Raw genomic sequence first — 19,016 nt, 5'->3', positions numbered from 1 at the left:
AAGTTGAGGACTACCAGTAATGTTATTTGATTTGGGTTTGGTTCATGACGTATCTGTAAACCCTACCATTCTGGTTTGTAAATCAGGCTTATGATTTATGTTTGGTCTTTGGGTGGCTAACAGTTAATAAAATGCCATATATTCCAATTCAGTTTAATTGCTGTCATAGACCAGTCCAGATAATAAACAAAATAAACCTTAAGACAGAATTAAAATACATTTGTAAAATAATCTAACATCCAGTGGTGGGTTGCTCCCGGTTCGCAAGAGCCGGTAGTAAAAATTTGTACTAGTTCGGAGAACCGGTAATAACATTGGCTAGCCACGCCCCCGAACCGGTCCCTGCCCCGGTCGCCGCTCGCTTACCCCGCCCACCTCATCAGAGGCTTTTTTTTTTTTTTACTTTTAAAAGCATTTTTTCTACAACCTCTTCGGCTGAAGAGGTTGTAGAAAAAAAAATGCCTTTAAAAGCCTCTGACGATCCCAGCTGAATTGCCTGATCGTCAGAGGTTTCTAAAAGCATTTTTTTCTGCAACCTCTTAAGGTTGTAGAAAAAATGCTTTTAAAAGTAAAAAAAAAAAAGTTGGCTATGTCCACCCAGTCACATTACCCCCCACCCACCAAGCCACGCCCACAAAATAAGCCATGCCCACAGAACCGGTAGTAAAAAATTTTAGAACCCACCCCTGCTAATATCTATATGTGAGGTCCAGGATATAGCCTCTATTAAGTTACAATGAAAAAAGTAAAATTATATTAAGTATGATAACATCTAAAGTTACAAAAAAGTAACGGTATCTAAAACTATTAGTGTCAACAAAGTACTTAAAATTTAAACAAATTATAGTTACAAAGAATGCATTGGGGGAGATTAAATGCCAAATAAAATAAACCCCTCTCCCAAACAATGAAGATATAAAACCTATACTAACCACGCATCTAATAAATAAACAACATCCCATGGGCTCCGGCTAATCTTGTAACCCTATGCCTGGTAACAGAGTGTTGTCTGAATGCATTCAGTTATGGCTTTTTCATCAAACCATAGTTTAGGGCAAAGGGTGAAGCCAGCCATTCTGTACTTATGATACTCTTACTTCTTAAGAAAACTCTGCATGAAAAGCAAGCCTGTATAAATATCTTGAACTGAAAGACTTTCCATTTGAAATTAGATTTCTAAATTGCATTCTTTTGAGTACAATTTGTTTACTTAGAAAAAATGTTTTAAAGCAAAGCCAAAATCACTGTTCTTTCCTGCGAAGGTCAATCTGGACTTATTAATTCCAGTAAATATTTATGGCTCCAACCCGTACGGATTGGCCTTCCCTTCCTTCCTTGTTTCTTCTTTCTTCACTCAAGAAAATTGCAGACTTTTTGGCCTGCGGAAGTGATATCTGGATTAGTCATGCCTGGCTTTTTTTTTTTTTTAATCTTAATTATAGGGAAAGAAGGTTCAACCCCCTCAGGAGTATTTGGAACAAGAGTTTAAAAAAAACAAAATGGTAGCCATGAGTGGGTGACCAAAGCCTTACCATATGTTACTAGACACAGAAAAAAAACGTGGGGCTTTCCATTGAGCAGCCAAAGGCATCCTCTTGACTTCTTCTATTTCCATCCATGGATGGTCCTGAATTCCACCTTCAGTCATGGAAATTCACTGGTGACTTTGAGCCAATCCCTGTCTCTAGAAGAAATGCTCTGAACCCAGCCTTAAGTTCTTGGAAGAACCATCATTTATACATTCAGTGCACAAATTGAATTCAAATGAGTAAAATATATACTAGTCACTCCCAACTGGGTGCCCTCAGATATCTTAACAGTGAGCTTCCAACATGGCTGTTCCACATCTTCAAAGGGAATGTATTACTCTCCTAATAATACTTGCATTTCCCTACTGTAGGGGTCGGCAACCTTAAACACTCAGAGCCACAATGTTCCTAACCAGAAGCACCCGTTCAATTCTGGAGCCGACCGGAAGTCCAGTTCCCCCATCATAGTCTCCTCCTAGCATTGCGTCCTTTTTCCTCTATTGACCGGAAGTCCGGTTCCCCCACCATAGAGTTTCCTCCTAGTGCAGCGTCCTTTTTCCTCTACCTGTCCTAACCGAAAGCCCTATCAATTGTGGAGCCGACCAGCAACAGGGAGCCGCAGCAGAGGGATGAAAGAGCCACATGCGGCTCCAGAGCCGTAGATTGCTGACCCCTGCAGCCTACTCCCAAATGTTGGATAACACATAATAAAGACCCAAATTCCTAAACTTATTCCTGGACTTGGTGGCTCAGGTCAAGAAACAGACACTGCAAGGTTTCAAATAATACTACTTTATTATTGTTATCCAGGATTATCATACCGTAATTATGAAAGCCTGACCAGTTTTTTCTTGTTCCATCTAATATTGAACAGTATCAGGATAGCATTGTAATGAGTTTCTGTAGCATGTCTGATTTGATCTTGGGATTGTCTAAAGGTAATTCTCGATTTATAACCATTTGTTTACATTGCTCATCGCCGGTCCTCACACTTACGAACTGTTGCAGCAGCATCACCACTGATCAGAATTCAATCGCTTGGCCCTGGCATGAATTTATGATGGATGCAGCGTCCTGGAGTCATGTGTTCACCTTTTGGGACCTTCCCAGCTGCTTTCTGACAAGCGAAGTCAAGGGAGGGAAGTTGGATTTGCTTAACAACCATATGATTCACTTAACAGCTGCAGCGATTTGCTTAACAACCATGGCAAAAAAGAAAGGTCATAAAATCAAGTGCGACTTATTTAACCCCACTTTGGTTAGCAAAGGAAATGCTGATCCCAATTGTGGTCATAAGCCAAGACTACCTGTAACTGCTTCTCCAACTATTTCAATGGTTTCTTCCTTCCTTCTCCTCTTCATGGCGCTTTCAGATTTTGCCCAAGGACACCTCCAAAGTTTTTAAATAAATTACAGGGTATCCCTGTCAACTGCACATCTTTCATCAGGGCCTCTTGGCATTGGTGAGACCCAGGTTCTAATCCCCACTCAACCCTGGAGTCATTGGGTGATTGGAGTTGAAGTTGATGATTATACAACCTGGTTAGTAATGGTATATTTCAACGGAATCTGTGGGTGCGGGGATAAATTCAAGATGTGACCATAAGATCTTGGTCACCATCGGGGTGAAATCCAGCAGGTTCTAACAGGTTCTGCAGAACCGGTAGTGGAAATTTTGAGTAGTTCAGAGAACTGGCAAATACCACCTCTGGCTGGCCCCAGAGTGGGGTGGGAATGAAGATTTTGCAGTATCCTGGACTGAGGTGCGAATGGAGATTTTGCAATATCCTTCCCCTGCCACGCCCACCAAGTCACACCCACAGAACTGGGAGGGAAAAAATTTGGATTTCACCCCTGGTCACCACCTTGATTTTTTTTTTTTGACCCTCCTCCTGTTGATGTCCTTGGAGTCATTTTTCAAGAAGGAGAGAAGAATTCTTTGCTGCTTTCTGCAGCTCTTGGTTCTTGGCCCAGGTGAGATCATTCCACGCAATTCATCTTTTTCTTTTGTAGTTTTGACTTTGGGAAGCCTGCCCTTACCACTCTTCATCTCAAGCCAAAATCTGGGAAACGCCAAAGGCATCAAGTACACAAAAACCTTGTTGATTTGAGTGGACTCTAAAATAAAAAAGGAGAGGGGGTGGAATGGAATTTTAATTTTAAACCAAATGACAGGCAAGGTCTACCTTTTGACAAGGGCCAAACCACAAGGCCAAGCATATGGGAAATCTACACTTTGCATCTGGATCTGTTCAGACCTGGGGATTTCCAGTGTTGTGATGTATGTGAGGTGTGCTGAACTAAAGGATGGTTGGAACATAATATGCATGATTATAGCACTAATTGTTGTCTTATTAACGTCTTCTGTTTAATCATGTCCAATTCTTGAAGACTGCGGGGTACGTCCCTGTAGTTTTCTTGGCAAGATTCCAGAAGTGGTTTGCCATTATCTGCTTCCTGGGGCTGAGAGAGAGAAAGTGACTGGACCAAGGTCACCCAGCTGGCTTTGTGCCTTAAGGCAAGATTTGAAATTAGGGTTTCCTGGTTTCTGGCCTGATGCCTTTTCCACTACACCAGATTAGCTCTCTAATATTAATTACACAGCAATATTAATTATAGAACAGGGGTATTGTAAGTGTGTCATGCCAGTGCCCTGCAAAATGTTAGTTCTTCTTCACAAGTAGGTGGAAAAGGACCGATTCTGTTCAGATCATCAGCTATTACATGGCAATGTTTTATTGAATAGCTCAGCAGCATGGCATATACTGTATCTCTAGAGTTGGTTCTCAATCACCTACAGATACAGGCTGTCCCATTTTTTCCAAAGAAGCAGCCATCCCACAGAGAAGGAGCAGGAGGAGGAGGAAAGAAAAGAGAAGAGGAGGAGAAGGAGGAGGAGGAGGAGGAAGAAGAGGAGGAGGAAGAGCAAGAGCAAGAAGAAGAAGAGGAGGAGGAGGAAGAGGAAGAAGAGGAGGAGGAAGAGGAAGAGAAAGAAGAAGAAGAGGAAGAGGAGAAGGAAAAGCAAGAGAAAGAAGAGGAGGAAGAGCAAGAGGAAGAAGAAGAAGAGGAGGAGGAGGAAGAGCAAGAGAAAGAAGAAGAGGAGGAAGAGGAAGAGGAAGAAGAAGAAGAGGAGGAAGAGTAAGAGGAAGAAGAAGAGGAGGAGGAGGAGGAAGAGCAAGAGAAAGAAGAAGAAGAGAAGGAGGAGGAGAAGGAGAATTATTCAAGATTTATGTATATATATGCTTCTAATCTAAAAGTAAAATATAGGTCACAATTCTTCTGTTGTTCCTTTGACATTTTCCTGGATAAATCATACAAATCTGAGAAAAAACAGGGCTGCTCCTTGGACTGATTTTTTTACTGCTTGAGAAACCCAACAGCCTCAAATCCTTAAGAGGCACTTCCATACCTCCCTTGCAAACTCTGTAACAACTCATAAGTAAATACAGAAGCCTCCTGGAGAAATCTCATTAACTTTCATTAATGTGGGAGAATCCACGTGAGATCTCACAAGATTTTGTGGGTTTTGAAATGTGCTGTGGTCAAGCTACTAGAGGAGATGATGGGACCTGAAGTCAGAAGGCTTTGCCATCTCCTGGCCATATGGGTTGCCTGTGTGCAGGATGCAACTACATCCCATAGATCAGAAATCACAGAGTGAAATCATATTTTATGGTAGGTGAGTTTAAATAAATTAAAACACACACACAACTAATCTAAATCCATCCTACATTTGGATGGCATGCTTCATCACTGCTAAACAAGAAGGATTATTTGCAAGCTGATAGTACAGATAATTCTCGAGTTACAACCGGTTGCTTAGTGACCATTCAAACTTATGAGTCTGACCCAGTGGTGAAATTCAATTTTTTTACTACTGGTTCTGTGGGCATGGCTTGGTGGGCGTGGCTTGGTGGGCGTGGCTTGGTGGGTGTGGCAGGGGAAGGATACTGCAAAATCTCCATTCCCACCCCACTCCAGGGGAAGGATACTGCAAAATCCCCATTCTCTCCTCACTCCCGGGGCCAGCCAGAGGTGGTATTTGCCAGTTCTCCGAACTATTCATAATTTCCTCTACTGATTCTCCAGAACCTGTCAGAATCTGCTGGATTTTATCCCTAACTCTAACCCTGACCCTAACCCCCAAAAAGGGAAACTTACAATCCCTCTCTGCAGTGACTAAACTTTGGGCTTTTGGCAACATGGCTGCCTTTTTGGTTTTGGGCAAAACTGTGCCCATATCGAACCATTGATTTATTTAAAGACCACAATGTTCACTTAATAATCACCACTATGAAAAAGTCATAAAATCCTGTTCACAACATACGACCCTAATGGGCAGGTTCCATTATGGTTGTATCTTGAGATCTACCTGTATTATTGTGATGTGAAATTGCTAGAGCCTGGTTTGAGTTTAGAAGTAAACATAGTTGAGTTCTAGTTAGCACTTTACTATGAAACCATCAGGATACTCCATGGACTAAAATCGGGCCTTGAAAAAACATCTCAGACATCACTCCTCAGCCATTTTTGTCCTGCTGCCAACACCACTGAATGGACATGTCTATGGACTCACCAAGATTTGAGTTCAATTCAAGGGCAGCCTATTTTGTTTTTTTTCTTAAATTTTTGTGGCCATTGATATGGTCAGCAACAGTCCAGTTACTAGATTGGAAGAAGATTCAGATGAACCCCAAAAGCACTGCTCAGTATTTTCCTCCAACTTTTCAAAATTGCCTCCCACAGTGGCTTGTATAAAGCAAGGCATGCAACGTTGCAATTTTTTTTTCGCTTTAAAAACAACAGTAAAACTATCTCACAAATCAGGCTAACAGTTACAGAAAACTATTTTAAAAAATCAACAATAAGCCAGCCATTCATACCAGAACATTGGCTCAACGTTCAAAATAATAACTCAGCTACAAGTAATTGGAATTCAAACTGATGAGGAAAATCTTGTCCAACTTTCCATTAAGTGTAACTTTTATACGTGTTGTGCTGCAGTTGACCTTAAAGCAATCGGTTTTAGATATGAAAAATGGCACAAAATGGAAATAGAACTCAGTTTGGCTGGAGTGAAAAAAATAACCAGTGTGGTACCTCTACCGTTGGGGATCTGAAGGAGGCTGGGTTCAAATGCTATCTTTGTTTTCATCCAGGGATGAAATCCAGCAGGTTCTGACAGTTCTGGAGAACCGGTAGCGGAAATTTTGAATAGTTCGGGGAACCGGCAAATACCACCTCTGGCTGGCCCCAGACTGGGGTGGGAATGGAGATTTTGCAGTATCCTTCCCCTGCCATGCCCAAGCCACGCCCAGTAAGGCACACCATGCCCACCAAGCCACGCTCACAGAAGCGGTAGTAAAAAAAAATTGGATTTCACCACTGTTCTCATCATTATGTGTGACACACAATAAAAAAAGGATAGAACTTCATTACACTATCACAGTGATCTGATTGACTTTTTTTTTTAATCATAGAAATTCTCCTCGAGTTATGACTGTGAGGCTGGCAGTTATAAAAAGAGCTGGTGAAGAAGTGCAGAGGGAAAACACAAATAGAAGTAGTGCTTGTGATGTGGGTTTCAAAACTTTTTAATACCGGTTCTGTGGGCTTGGCTTGGTGGGCGTGGCAGGGGAAGGATACTGTAAAATCTCCATTTCCTCCCCACTCCAGGGGAAGGTTACTGCAAAATCCCCATTTCTTCCCAATCAGCTGGGACTTGGGAGGCAAGAATAGATGGGGGCGGGGGTGGTCAGAATTTTTACTATCGGTTCTCCGAACTACTCAAAATTTCTGCTACCGGTTCTCCAGAACTGGTCAGAACCTGCTGAAAACCTCCCCCGATATGATCTTGCAAGATATGTATCCTTGGCACCTGAAATCTTTGAACAGTGAACATTGGCCAAATTGGTGTGACAGGACAGAAGTGTGAAGACTGAAATCAGATTGTCTAGGAATCAGCAAACTGAAATGGATCATTTCAGAGGAGTCCCAGGTTTTATGGTAGATGAGAAAATTATAAAATAAATTGGGAAGCCTTTGTTATTAACACAAGTAAATGCTTGGATTCAACATTCCAAATTATGGAACGATCTTGATTCCAATCCAAGAAAAGATAATCAAGAATAGAATGATTAAAATCTACATAGATTAAAAAAAAATTGAAAGATGAACTATTTTTAACATTTTTTTTCCAGTTTTTTCCCGAACGCCATCACTGCTAAACAAATAATTCCCTCAACACTGACAAACTATTTACTAAGTCTGTACTACTATTAATCTTCTCATCATTCCCATTACCCATCTCCTTCCACTTTATGACTGTAACTTTGTTGCTTGTATCCTTATGATTTATATTGATTGTTTCCTAGTATGATTTGATTGCTTATTTGTTCCCTGTGACTATCATTAAGTGTTTTCCCTTATGATTCTTGATAAACATATATTTTCTTTTATGTACACTGAGAGCCTATGCACCAAGACAAATTCCTTGTGTGTCCAATCACACTTGGCCAATAAAAAATTCTATTCTATTCTATATTGGAGATACCGATTAGAACAAGGGCCATCATACTAATTATAGGAAACTGGAATATAGAAGTTGAGCATAAAATAACATCTGGAATAAGGAGAAAGTTTCCCCTCAATGTACGAAACGAAACAGGAGTGAAATGAATAGAGTTCAGCCAAGAAAAGTTAATGTTTACAGCAAACACTGTCTTCCAACAATCTAAAAAAAGCTCTACAGATGGACAACACTGGATGAACATCAAAATTAAATTGACAGTGTACTCTGCATTCAGAAATTGAGAAACTCTGTTTATTCAAACCACATCTTTATTTATTTATTTATTTATTTATTTATTTATTTTGACACTCACACTCACACCCACACTGTGGCCGTCCCAGGCCCATTTCATACATTGCATGGCTGAGAAGTCAAGATCCCAGAATAAAATCAGGGTAACCATTTTCTCAACTGAATAGTATCTGTCACCAAGGGTTTATCTACAACACCCTCGGGGGCTCAGTGGGCACCTAAAATGTCATGGGTGAAGTCACTGCATCAGATTGCCATAGGAGCTTTCTGGGTGACTCTGGGCAATTTTCTATCTCTCTTCCCCTAAACTTCCTCATTGAGATGCTAGAGGACAAATGGAAGAAGAGTGTGCCATGAATATAAAAATATATTACCATAAATAAGAAAATAAAGGAGGGGTGAGAGAGGAGAGGAGAGGAGAGGAGAGGAGAGGAAAGGAAAGGGGAGAGGAGAGGAGAGGGGAGGGGAAGGGAAGGGAAGGGAAGGGAAGGGAAAGGAAAGGAAGGGAAAGGAAAGGAAAGGAAAGGAAAGGAAAGGAAAGGAAAGGAAAGGAAAGGAAAGGAAAGGAAAGGAAAGGAAAGGAAAGGAAAGGAAAGGAAAGGAAAGGAGGAAACTGTAGAATAAACTTGCCGATTTCAATAGTAGTGTACCTAGGAATGCTGCATAATGGTATTTTCTCTTTATTCATTAGGTGATTGATTATACTTATATTATTCTTTCCAGTGGTGGGATTCAAGTAATTTAACAACCGGTTCTCTGTCCTAATGATTTTTTCCAACAACCAGTTTGCCAAACTGCTCAGAAAGTTAACAAACGGTTCTCCCGAAGTGGTGAGAACTGGCTGAATCCCACCACTGATTCTTTCCCTCTGGAAGTTAAGGGCAGTGGGAAAATGCTTGGTTATCCTTCTCCAATACATAGCTTGTATTTCCCTCCCTCCCTCCCTCCCTCCCTTCCCGTTTCACTGTAATCCTACTCTCCAAACCCCTGAAGCCACTCTGTGATCGAGGCAGATGTACCTACAGATAAATAAATACAATAAAAATAAAGATCTCCTTTGGCGCTATCTTCAGAGTAGCAACCTTGTGAAGGAGGCTAAGCTGAGAGATTGTGACCGTCTAACAGCATCCCATGAAATTCTATGGCCAAAGGAACCCCAAACATATCTCTCCACTCGTGGTAAAGGCAATGTAAGAGGTCAGTAGAGAAGGGTATGAGGTGCCAACTCTTTTGTCCTTGGAAATAGCAAAAATGAAGTTTCTAGCCTTTCAAAATGTTCACCAAGAGCAACTCCAGTCCAGATAAGGATATTCCCTACTTAAAAATCTCTCAAGCTGCAGTGAATTCTTACTCCAGTGACCTCTAAATCAAACTGATTCAGCTCGCCAAAATATTTGGATTTCGGGGATTTTAATGAGCACACCCGTCATGTAAAATTGAAAATATGCAGAGGCCAGTGGTCTAAATGGGAAGGAGAAGTTTTGCAAGATTTTTTTGCCCCGAGGAGGAAGTGAAGGAGGGGGAAGGCTTGGATGGGAGGTTTCAAAAGAGAGCAATCAAGTACCATAGTTTGCTCAGTTGATTTTAACCGGCTGTGTAAAGGAAAGCTGCCAGCAGGTGATTCCAGATGGACTGGCCCAGTCTTCCTCCTGATCTCCCAGCAAGAGAGGGAAGACATGAGAGGGAAAAATGGGAAGGTTATATCAGGGGTGAAATGCTACCTGTTCGGGCCGGTTCGCCCGAACCCGTAGTAGAAAATGCTACTGGTTTTCACTTCGCATCCAAGAAGCTTCTTCATTTCTGACTGAATGCTGGGGAATGGAAGAATGGAAGCCTAACCCTAACTCAGTATAGAGTCAGAACTGAAGAAGCTTCTTGGATAAGAAGTGAAACGTCTTCAAGAAAAAAACAAGGAAGTCCAGTCGTCTTTTGAAAAAACACCTTTGGGACAACCATGGCTTGGATGATTGAGAATCTCCATAGACATTTATGGAGATAAATGCCACCAAATATTTCCTGCGCTGATGTTTGACTGTACTGTACAATTCAACGTGAGCTGTTTCCAAGGCAGAAACATCTCTGAGTGTATTCCAACTGTTCCAATAAAGGCAAGTACATTAGAAGCTCTCTCAGTGTTAAAGGTAGTAAGGAACCTGGTTGTCTAGTTGCCTATCAAATTCTGTGCACAAGGCAGGGCAATTACACAGAAAAACCTTATTGAGGAACACCAGGAAATTCACTATGGATAAGATGGAGAAGAAAAATACACAGGTTTAATTTGTTCTTATGACATCGTCTATGACGAAAAACCTTTTCCTATTTCTTCAGGCTTCCTACCTACCTTGTCCTAACTGACCGATATAGGAACTACCATATTTTTTGGAGTATAAGACACACTTCCCCCCCCCAAAAAAGGGTGCCAGCCCCCACCCTTTGGCCTCTGCCTCCTAGCAATTTACCTCCTTGCAGCAAACAGTAAACAGGCCATTTCAGTTTCAGCTGCAGCACAGCCTGATTAGCATAAGCAGCTGATTGTTGGTTGGATCAGCCTCCCGACCATCAGCTATTTCAGGCTGCAGGGATTGCCATTGCCTATTGCCACCTCCACATGCCCCATTTCCTGCCTCTGCTGTTTGCTGTTTGCAGCAAGGAGGCAAATTGCTGGGAGGCAGAGGCAGATTTTTTTTTCTTGTGCTAATTAGGCTGTGCTGAAAATGAAACTGAAACAGGCTGTTGTCTATTTGCTGCAAGGAGGCAAGCTGCTGGGAGGCGGAGGCAGATTTTTTTTTTCTTGTTTTCTTCCCCAAAAAAGGTAGGTGCATCTTATAGTCTGGAGTGTCTTATACTCCAAAAAATATGGGTATACTACAAATTAAATGGGTTGCATGGGTTTCTTCTTTTCTTCCACCCCTTCCCTGATTCCTTGTGTGTTGTATCTTTTCAACTGTAAGCTTGGAAACTGGGATTCATGGAGGTAGCCCTTGACTCACAACTACAATTAGGGCCAGAATTTTCATTGCTAAGCAAGGCAGTTGTGAAGAAAGTCATGCTTGATTTTGTGATTCTTTTTGCCATGGTTGTTAAGTGAAGCTCTGACAATTGTGAAGTGAATCATGCAGTCATTAAGTGAATTTGGCTTCCTTCATTGACGTTTCTCAGTAGCTGGCTGAGAAGTTTGCAAATGATTATGTGACCTGGTGATGGGATTCAAATTTTTTTACTCCCGGTTCTGTGGGTGTGGCTTGGTGGGCGTGGCTTGGTGGGCATGGCAGGGGAAGGATACTGTAAAATCTCTATTCCCCACCACCACTCCAGGGGAAAGTTACTGCAAAATCCCCATTTCCTGCCAATCAGTTGGGACTCGGGAGGCAGAGAATAGATGGGGGAGGGGCCAGTCAGAGGTAGTATTTACCGGTTCTCCGAACTACTCAAAATTTCCACTACCGGTACTCCAGAACTGGTCAGAACCTGCTGAATGCCACCTCTGATGTGACCCCAGGACGCTGCAACCACCAAAAACACAAGTCACTTACCAGGCGCCCATATTTTGGTTGTAAGTCATTTTTTTCAATGCCATTATAACTTCACACGGTCACTAGTGGAATGGTTGTAAGTAAAGGACTACCTGTATTCAGCTGGTCTTGGTAAGCCACTCTGAGAGATTCCTGCTCCCCCTATTTAGCAGCACAGATGGGCTCAGAGAGTTTTAGCTAAGCCATTGCAGATGCCACGAACAGTGGCAAATCGTAAGAAAAAATGTATCAGCCTGGTTTACGCATTGCACTGATCCGTAGCTTGTTTGAACAAGCAATTGAATAAGTCACAACAGGTCAGAATTATGTGTTCAGCCAAGCCCATAAGTCAAGATGGCAGAGATGGCATTGTGCCTGGCATCTTGCTGGTTTTAACAGCCTCTTCCATCGTGGGTTGCTCCCGGTTCGGTCTGATTCTATAGAACCGGTAGTAAAACCAGCGGGAGGCTCCATCCACCCACCACAACGTCATCATGGGTGATCTGCGCTTGCGCAAAAGCTTCTGCACATGCACGCACACTCAAGGGGTGGGTTCTACTTACCTTTACTATTGGTTCACAACGGGGCCGCGCACGCATGCTTGCTTCACTCATGCGTGCACGTGCTCTTCTGCGCACACACAGAAGCATTTTGATGACGTCGGGATCGGTGGGTGGAACCTCCTGCTGGGAGGCTCTATAGAAGCGGTGCGAACCGGGGGCAACCCACCACTGGCGCGCTCCCATTGCGAACCAATAGTAAAGGTAAGTAGAACCCACTCCTGCCCTCTTCAGATGCCGCTGCATGTTAAAATATAAATAATGGTTTAGAAATGCTCAGGGCCTTAGCCTGATGCTCATATTCTATCCCTGTGGATTCTAAACCACTTTTGATGGCTCAGGACAGTATTTCTCAACCTTGGCAACTTTAAGATCAGAGGACTTCCCACAGACAAAATTCTCCATCCATCTTAAAGTTGCCAAGGTTGAAAAACATTGGCATGAATTCAGCCACTGAGATTTGTTTAACTAACCTTATCTAAAATATATCTTGGCTTAGTTCAACCTGTGAATCCTGCCAAGGCCTTTTCCCAGGTTAATTTCAATGCAAACTTTATCCTTCAAAGTTTGGACTTTCAATTAGTCTATCCTCTCTTGGCATGTTAAACATCTCCTGGACACAATCCCCATAATCCCCACCGATGTTGCCTAGCCAGCATGACAGAGTGGTGGGATGCCATTTGGAGAAAGATGAATGTCAACATATCCATCCCAGCAACTATCTTTCATATACAAAATCCAGCTGTTTGCTAGAAACTGAAACAATGACTGTCAACTTCGGGGATTATGTCACGCATGTTAATGGTACATATTTTCCGCATGGTTGACCTTCCCCGCTTAATTTGGAAAGCAGTGTTGTCTATGATGGATTGGTATTGGCTGAGATACAGAGCTAAGGTTGGCTACCACTCTCTGAACCTCAACCTTGGCAGCTTTGAGATGTGTGGACTTCAACTCCCAGAATTCCCCAGCCAGCATGAGTGATCGCCTGATTTCTGCAAGGTCTGCTGGGAATGTAATTGCAACCAAAGATTGGGAAGATGCCAACGTGGGGGCTTTAATTGGAAAAAGCTGGAAGCCAAGAGCAATGTCAGTGGGAGGGAATGAATTCACGCTGGACAAAGAGTAGGTAGAGCAAGACTGAAATGGCGTCTTCCACAAAGTTCTTTAGCTAACCCTCGACACCTTCAGGTAAGGATTTATTAGACAGTTCCTCACCATCACACTTAAATCAGGAATCCGGTAACACTTTTCCAACCAACATTTTTTTTTTTAAAAAAAAGGCAGAAGCTTTCATGACCTGCAGCTTTCCTCCTATGATGACACCATCATAACTGTACTTATGGCATTTTTTTTTAGTGAGCTGGTGGTCACTGTTTTCCATCTCTAACTCTCGTGTCTTTCCTATCAATATTCTTTTTGGAGCAGAGGTTTTGGCAACTTTTAAGACTTGTGCGTGCATGTATGTGTGCCGTGCGTGCCTGGCGCACAGAGTGCATACGCAGCCAGCAAACCAGTAGCAAACTGGTTCAGATTTCACCACTGTTCCCAACCCACCATCATCCTATGGCCTCTTCAGCATGAACCACATCCTCCGGCTGTCTATGGGAGACGAGCTCTTCTCTAAAGCAGACTTCTCAAGGACAACTTCAAAAGGAGAGCTTTTCAACATTTCATGACTTGGAAAAAAAAGCATGGTGTCTGTTCTGATGGATTTCCCACCCCTGCCGCCCTCGTGTCTTATGTGGTCAAAAGCGCAGAAAGCACAGGAGACCAGGAAACCCTGAACTCCATGACCTCACAAGATTCCGTTTAAATCATTTACTGCCCTGCTTTGAATGAAATGTCTCCATCGCTCTGATTTTTCAAAATACCCTTGCTGGAATGAAGCCTCCCCCCTGCTTGGCCCTGAGAGCAACTGCCTTCATTGACATTGATGTTCTTCCCAACCTCATTTGTTCAACTGGGGAGTGGCTTGATGGACAGGGCCCAACGCTACAGGCTGCGATGAAATCCAGATCCCATTCTCCTCCCTCTCGTCTTCTGTTTCAAAGAAGCAGCTGGATCAGATCGGGGTCTGACGGGTCCTTGGTGCCTTGTCTTGTTTTTCTTGGCACCAGGCACCAGGCCCAGGGATGCAAGGATGGATGGATGGGCTAAAAGGAATAGATGGACAATTCTGGATCCCCCTGGGACGAGTTACGACTGACTTCATTGGATGCAATCGATTGGCTAAATTGTTGTGAGCTTAAGTTAGAATGAGGCAGTGAGGATGGGCAAAAGGAGGAGACGACACGTTGGTTAGGCAGCTGTACGTGAGATAGACCACAGGTCAGTGGTGAAATCCTCCGTGGATTGTCCCCGGTTCGCTGCCAGCACATGTGCGGTGTACACCAAATGTGTGCTGTGCATGCATGCACAATGTGCACCAAAAGCATACTGTACGCACATGCATAGTGCATGTCAAACGCATGATGCATGCACATGTGCAGTCCATGCCAAATGCATGATGCACATGTGTGCATGCATAGTGCGCAGCAAATGCATGCTTCACACGGAAAAAGGAGGCTTGGGAAGATAAGTAGAACAGCAAGGGGGGAAACAGCTGTGCCGCACGATTTAGCTTCGCTAAAAAGCAGGATTTCCTGCTTTCTAGTGAATATAAACTGTGCGGCACAGCTGATTGTCGGAAATACCGGTTCAGATGAACCGGTAGCTTTTTAACTACCAGTTTGCCTGAACCGGTAGTTTTTATCACTACTGGTTCGCCCGAACCGGTGTGAACCGGTAGCATTTCACCCCTGCCAGAAGTATGTTCTCAGCGAACAATTATAAAGTGTTAAAAACCCATTGTATTTCTTGAAATAGTCTGAGATTGCCTGAAACTTACTAGATAGCTCAGAAAAGCTTATGCCTTTTAACAGGTCTGTAGGTCTATGCTACCAGACTCCTGAGAATTTCATGGACAGACAAGAAAACCAACCAATCAATCATTGAAGAAATCGATCCACTCGAGGCAGAAAAGACCAGTCTCAAATTATCCTACTCTGGACATGTAATATGAACACCTAGGTCTCTGGAGAAGGCTCAATTGCTGGGAAAGATGGAAGGAAAGAGAAGAAGAGGGTGGCCAGGAGCAAGGTGGGTGGATAATTACAGTGTGATGGGTACACCATTGGAAGAGCTGAAAGATCAGGTTAGAGACAGATCCTCACGGAGAAAATCTATCAATCCATCAGTCATTCAAAAACTTGGCAGTGTACGGATGCAGCTGCTTGGCTTGCAAATAACGCGATGAGACATGTTGCTTGAAGAGAGATGCACTCCCCTTTGTTTTTAGTATGCCCCATCCTCCATGAAAAAAGAGCGCCAACAGATTAACCCTGTTGAAATGTAGTCTTTAGCCAAAACAGTGCATGCTCTTTCCTGATGTGTTACATTTCTTCTGGTATTGGATATCTATGACCTAATTTGCCAAAGACCCCACTGGCTTTGGCGTGGGCAGTCCCAAGGGTATTTCCCCCCCCCAACACTCCTATCTCTAGATGCCAAAATCTGAATTTTCCTATTTGCAAAGCCTCTTCCATCTGCAAAATCTATTCTGCTAGCTAGCAACGCTATTATTTCTTCTTGGTTCAGAATCCAAATTCTACAGATGCTTGTCTTTGTTACAAATCAACACTCAATTTGAGTCCCTTGGTTTGGACAAGTGCTTGGTAACCTTATTAAGTACAGGCTGGGGATGAATTTGCAATCTCTCACTTTTATTAATAGAGGCAGCGTCACTTTGCCTATCTGTAGGAACCAGCTACACTCCCAACCAGCCTTCCATGACAGCCAAAGTGCTGTCATGAGAGGCTGTAGCCCGTGTCATCCATCAACTGCTTGGTGATAGCTTTTCCTGACTACAGCAAGAGCATGTCATCACCAGGTTCCTGGTTATTCAAAATAGCCCAGCTGTTCTAAGTTGAATATAGCTCAGGATCCTTGATGATAGATGATATATTCGTACTAGGTCATATAATACATTAAGTCAAAATGCATCTGGTTTTGGTTTTGGCTTGACCTAATTGATGAGCTCAGCTGTTTTGAGTTGGAAACCATGGCTTACAGCAGGAACATGAAACGTTTTCTGGGCCCAGCTAGAACTGTACTTGGGTTAAGTGTGTTCTGTCCCTGTCCCACACAAGCACCCCCACAGACAGCCCGGAGTTAATAAGCCACACGACAAAGTCTTTGAAGATTAAGCTGGCAGCAACCCAGTGGCTAGCTGCCAATTCAGACTTTACTCACACAAAACAAAGATTAGATTGCAATCATTCCGATAAAGCAGGCAAAGTTTCAGCAATACAAGGATTAGTCCAAATGCAGTCCGACAAGGCAGGCAGAAGTCCAGTAACGCAGAGATCATGGATTATTTCTAGTTTTTGCTCGTCACAAACTGAACCGGCCACCACATCCACATTTATACCCTGTGGGATATGGTCCAGTGACTCAGCTAATCTCTGGCATGCCTTCCCCTCTGCTGCGCACGCTTCTCCCTGCGCCGCTGTCGAGGATCCAGCCAGCACTTATCTCCTTTGTCGCTGTCCACCTGTGGCTGTGGGGACGTGCTTGGCTCTGGGCCTATCTCTTGGCCTTCGGTGTCCTCCGGAGGCATTGCCAGAGAGGAGGGTCCTGGAGAGGGAGGCCTTGCCAACTCCTCTCCCTCACTCTCAGAGTCTGCATCTGTCGATAGCCCAAGCTCAGGCAACGGAGCCACAACAAAGTGGTACACCAGAATATGCTCAAATAAGTAGTGGGTAGACTGGATTTGATTTCAGTTGGTTTTCACTTAAGTGTAACAATAGCGGACCATATGTATAACTCAAAGTTGAATTGTTGGATTCTTGGTAGGTAGGTATAGTCGAATTAAACGTTCTGTTTTCTTCTGACACTTTTCTTTTCTTGGATTTATCCATGGTTGGCCTACCGGGGATTGAAAAGCTCAATAAATTGCATGCTGGCGGGTATCGCACATTGGCGGTTGTGACACATATTTGGAGTGACAGGGAGCCACAGCAGAGGGGTGAAAGAGCCACATGTGGCTCCAGAGCCGCAGATTGCTGACCCCTGGTATAGAGTTTCCTATCTGAGCGAATTGGATTAGAATACTTTCTAGGTCCCTTTCAACTCTGTTATTCTGTTATTCTGGTAATGAAATACCTGCAAGAAAAGAACTAAGCTCAGAAAGCACCAAAGAGTTCATTAGAATATTGCAGACTCAAGGGAGCGGGGGGTGGGGGGAACAAGCGATGAGTCATCATTGCAGAAATATTTGCTTATCAAATTTCTCAATGCCTTCCACAATGACAGAGCTTCAAATTCAGGGAGAGATTCCGAGATTTACCTGCCTTAAAAGTCGAACTATATAATGCAGCCAAACATCAGGGGTTGACCAAGTTGACCAGAGAAAATCATTACTGATATTCTGTAATAATATTAATTAATATTAACTTGCTTTATGATTATGTTTATAATAACATTATACTTAATAATAACTTGCTTTATGATTATGTTTATGACATTATCATAAACCAATTTAAAAAGTTTGCCCAATTTCAACTCCACGGGATTCATAAATCCCAGATTTTGGATACATTCTGTAAATTAGCCCATTTGAGGTTCACAAATTATTCCGCTATGATGCACAGTTTTGCCCAGTTAAAGGTCACAACAACAACAGTTTTAGTATTATATAGATAGATTTACCCAATGATTTCTGCATTCACTGCTATTTTCTCGTTTTCTGTGTACAGCAGTCTGAATTTCTTCCATTGATGGATGTCTTCACATTCTTTATAGCTGCGATGGATTAATTTAAGGAAAATACACATGCAAAATACACACTGCTCATGAATAATATAGGATAACATGAAAATCACCGACACGGATTGAAAAACTGTCAATAGAAGAAAATATGTGTCGCTCAGGGTTGAATTGTGAAACACAAAAGTTATACATTTTTAAGAACCAAGATCAATTGAGAGTTCTGTATGGCAATGCATACAAGGGATGCGGTGGCTCAGTGGCTAAGACGCTGAGCTTGTCGATTGAAAGGTCGGCAGTTCAGTGGTTCGAATCCCTAGTGCTGCGTAACGGGGGTGAGCTCCCGTGACTTGTCCCTGCTTCTGCCATCCTAAGCACTTCGAAAACACGTTAAAAAAAATGCAAGTAGAAAAATAGGGACCACCCTTGGTGGGAAGGGAACAGCGTTCCATGCGCTTTTGGCATTGAGTCATGCTGGCCACATGACCACAGAGACGTCTTTGGACAGCGCTGGCTCTTTGGCTTTGAAACGGAGTTGAGCACCGCCCCCTAGAGTTGGGAACGAGTAGCACATATGTACGAGGGGAACCTTTACCTTTACCTTATGGCAATGCATTCTTTAGTCCTGTAGCATTTCCTTTTTTTAAAAAGTCTCATTCTTATTGCAACCCTTCCACTTGAAATAAATTACTGGTCTTTTTTAAAAAAAAAATGCCCTAAGAGCAGTTTCCACTATTTGAAGCCTTTCCTTACCATCTCATCGTTGCCATGGTCCCCTGCTCCT

At 42.9% G+C, this 19,016-nt stretch overlaps 1 long non-coding RNA gene across 1 annotated transcript; it reads right to left on the bottom strand.

Moving 5' to 3' along the window:
- Nucleotides 1-16,659: 16,659 nt before the first annotated feature.
- Nucleotides 16,660-19,009, bottom strand: LOC148112419 (uncharacterized). The gene is made up of 2 exons (XR_015729429.1): nt 18,176-19,009; nt 16,660-17,629 (listed from the first exon to the last, which is right to left on the bottom strand). It is a non-coding gene; the product is annotated as an uncharacterized LOC148112419 (long non-coding RNA).
- Between the last annotated feature and the right edge of the window lie 7 nt (nt 19,010-19,016).

Source organism: Pantherophis guttatus, chromosome 10, assembly GCF_059756535.1.
Source record: "Pantherophis guttatus breed Tessera chromosome 10, ASM5975653v1, whole genome shotgun sequence".
NCBI classification, from domain to species: Eukaryota; Metazoa; Chordata; class Lepidosauria; order Squamata; family Colubridae; genus Pantherophis; species Pantherophis guttatus.
This window is presented reverse-complemented; position numbering and strand designations above follow the sequence as displayed.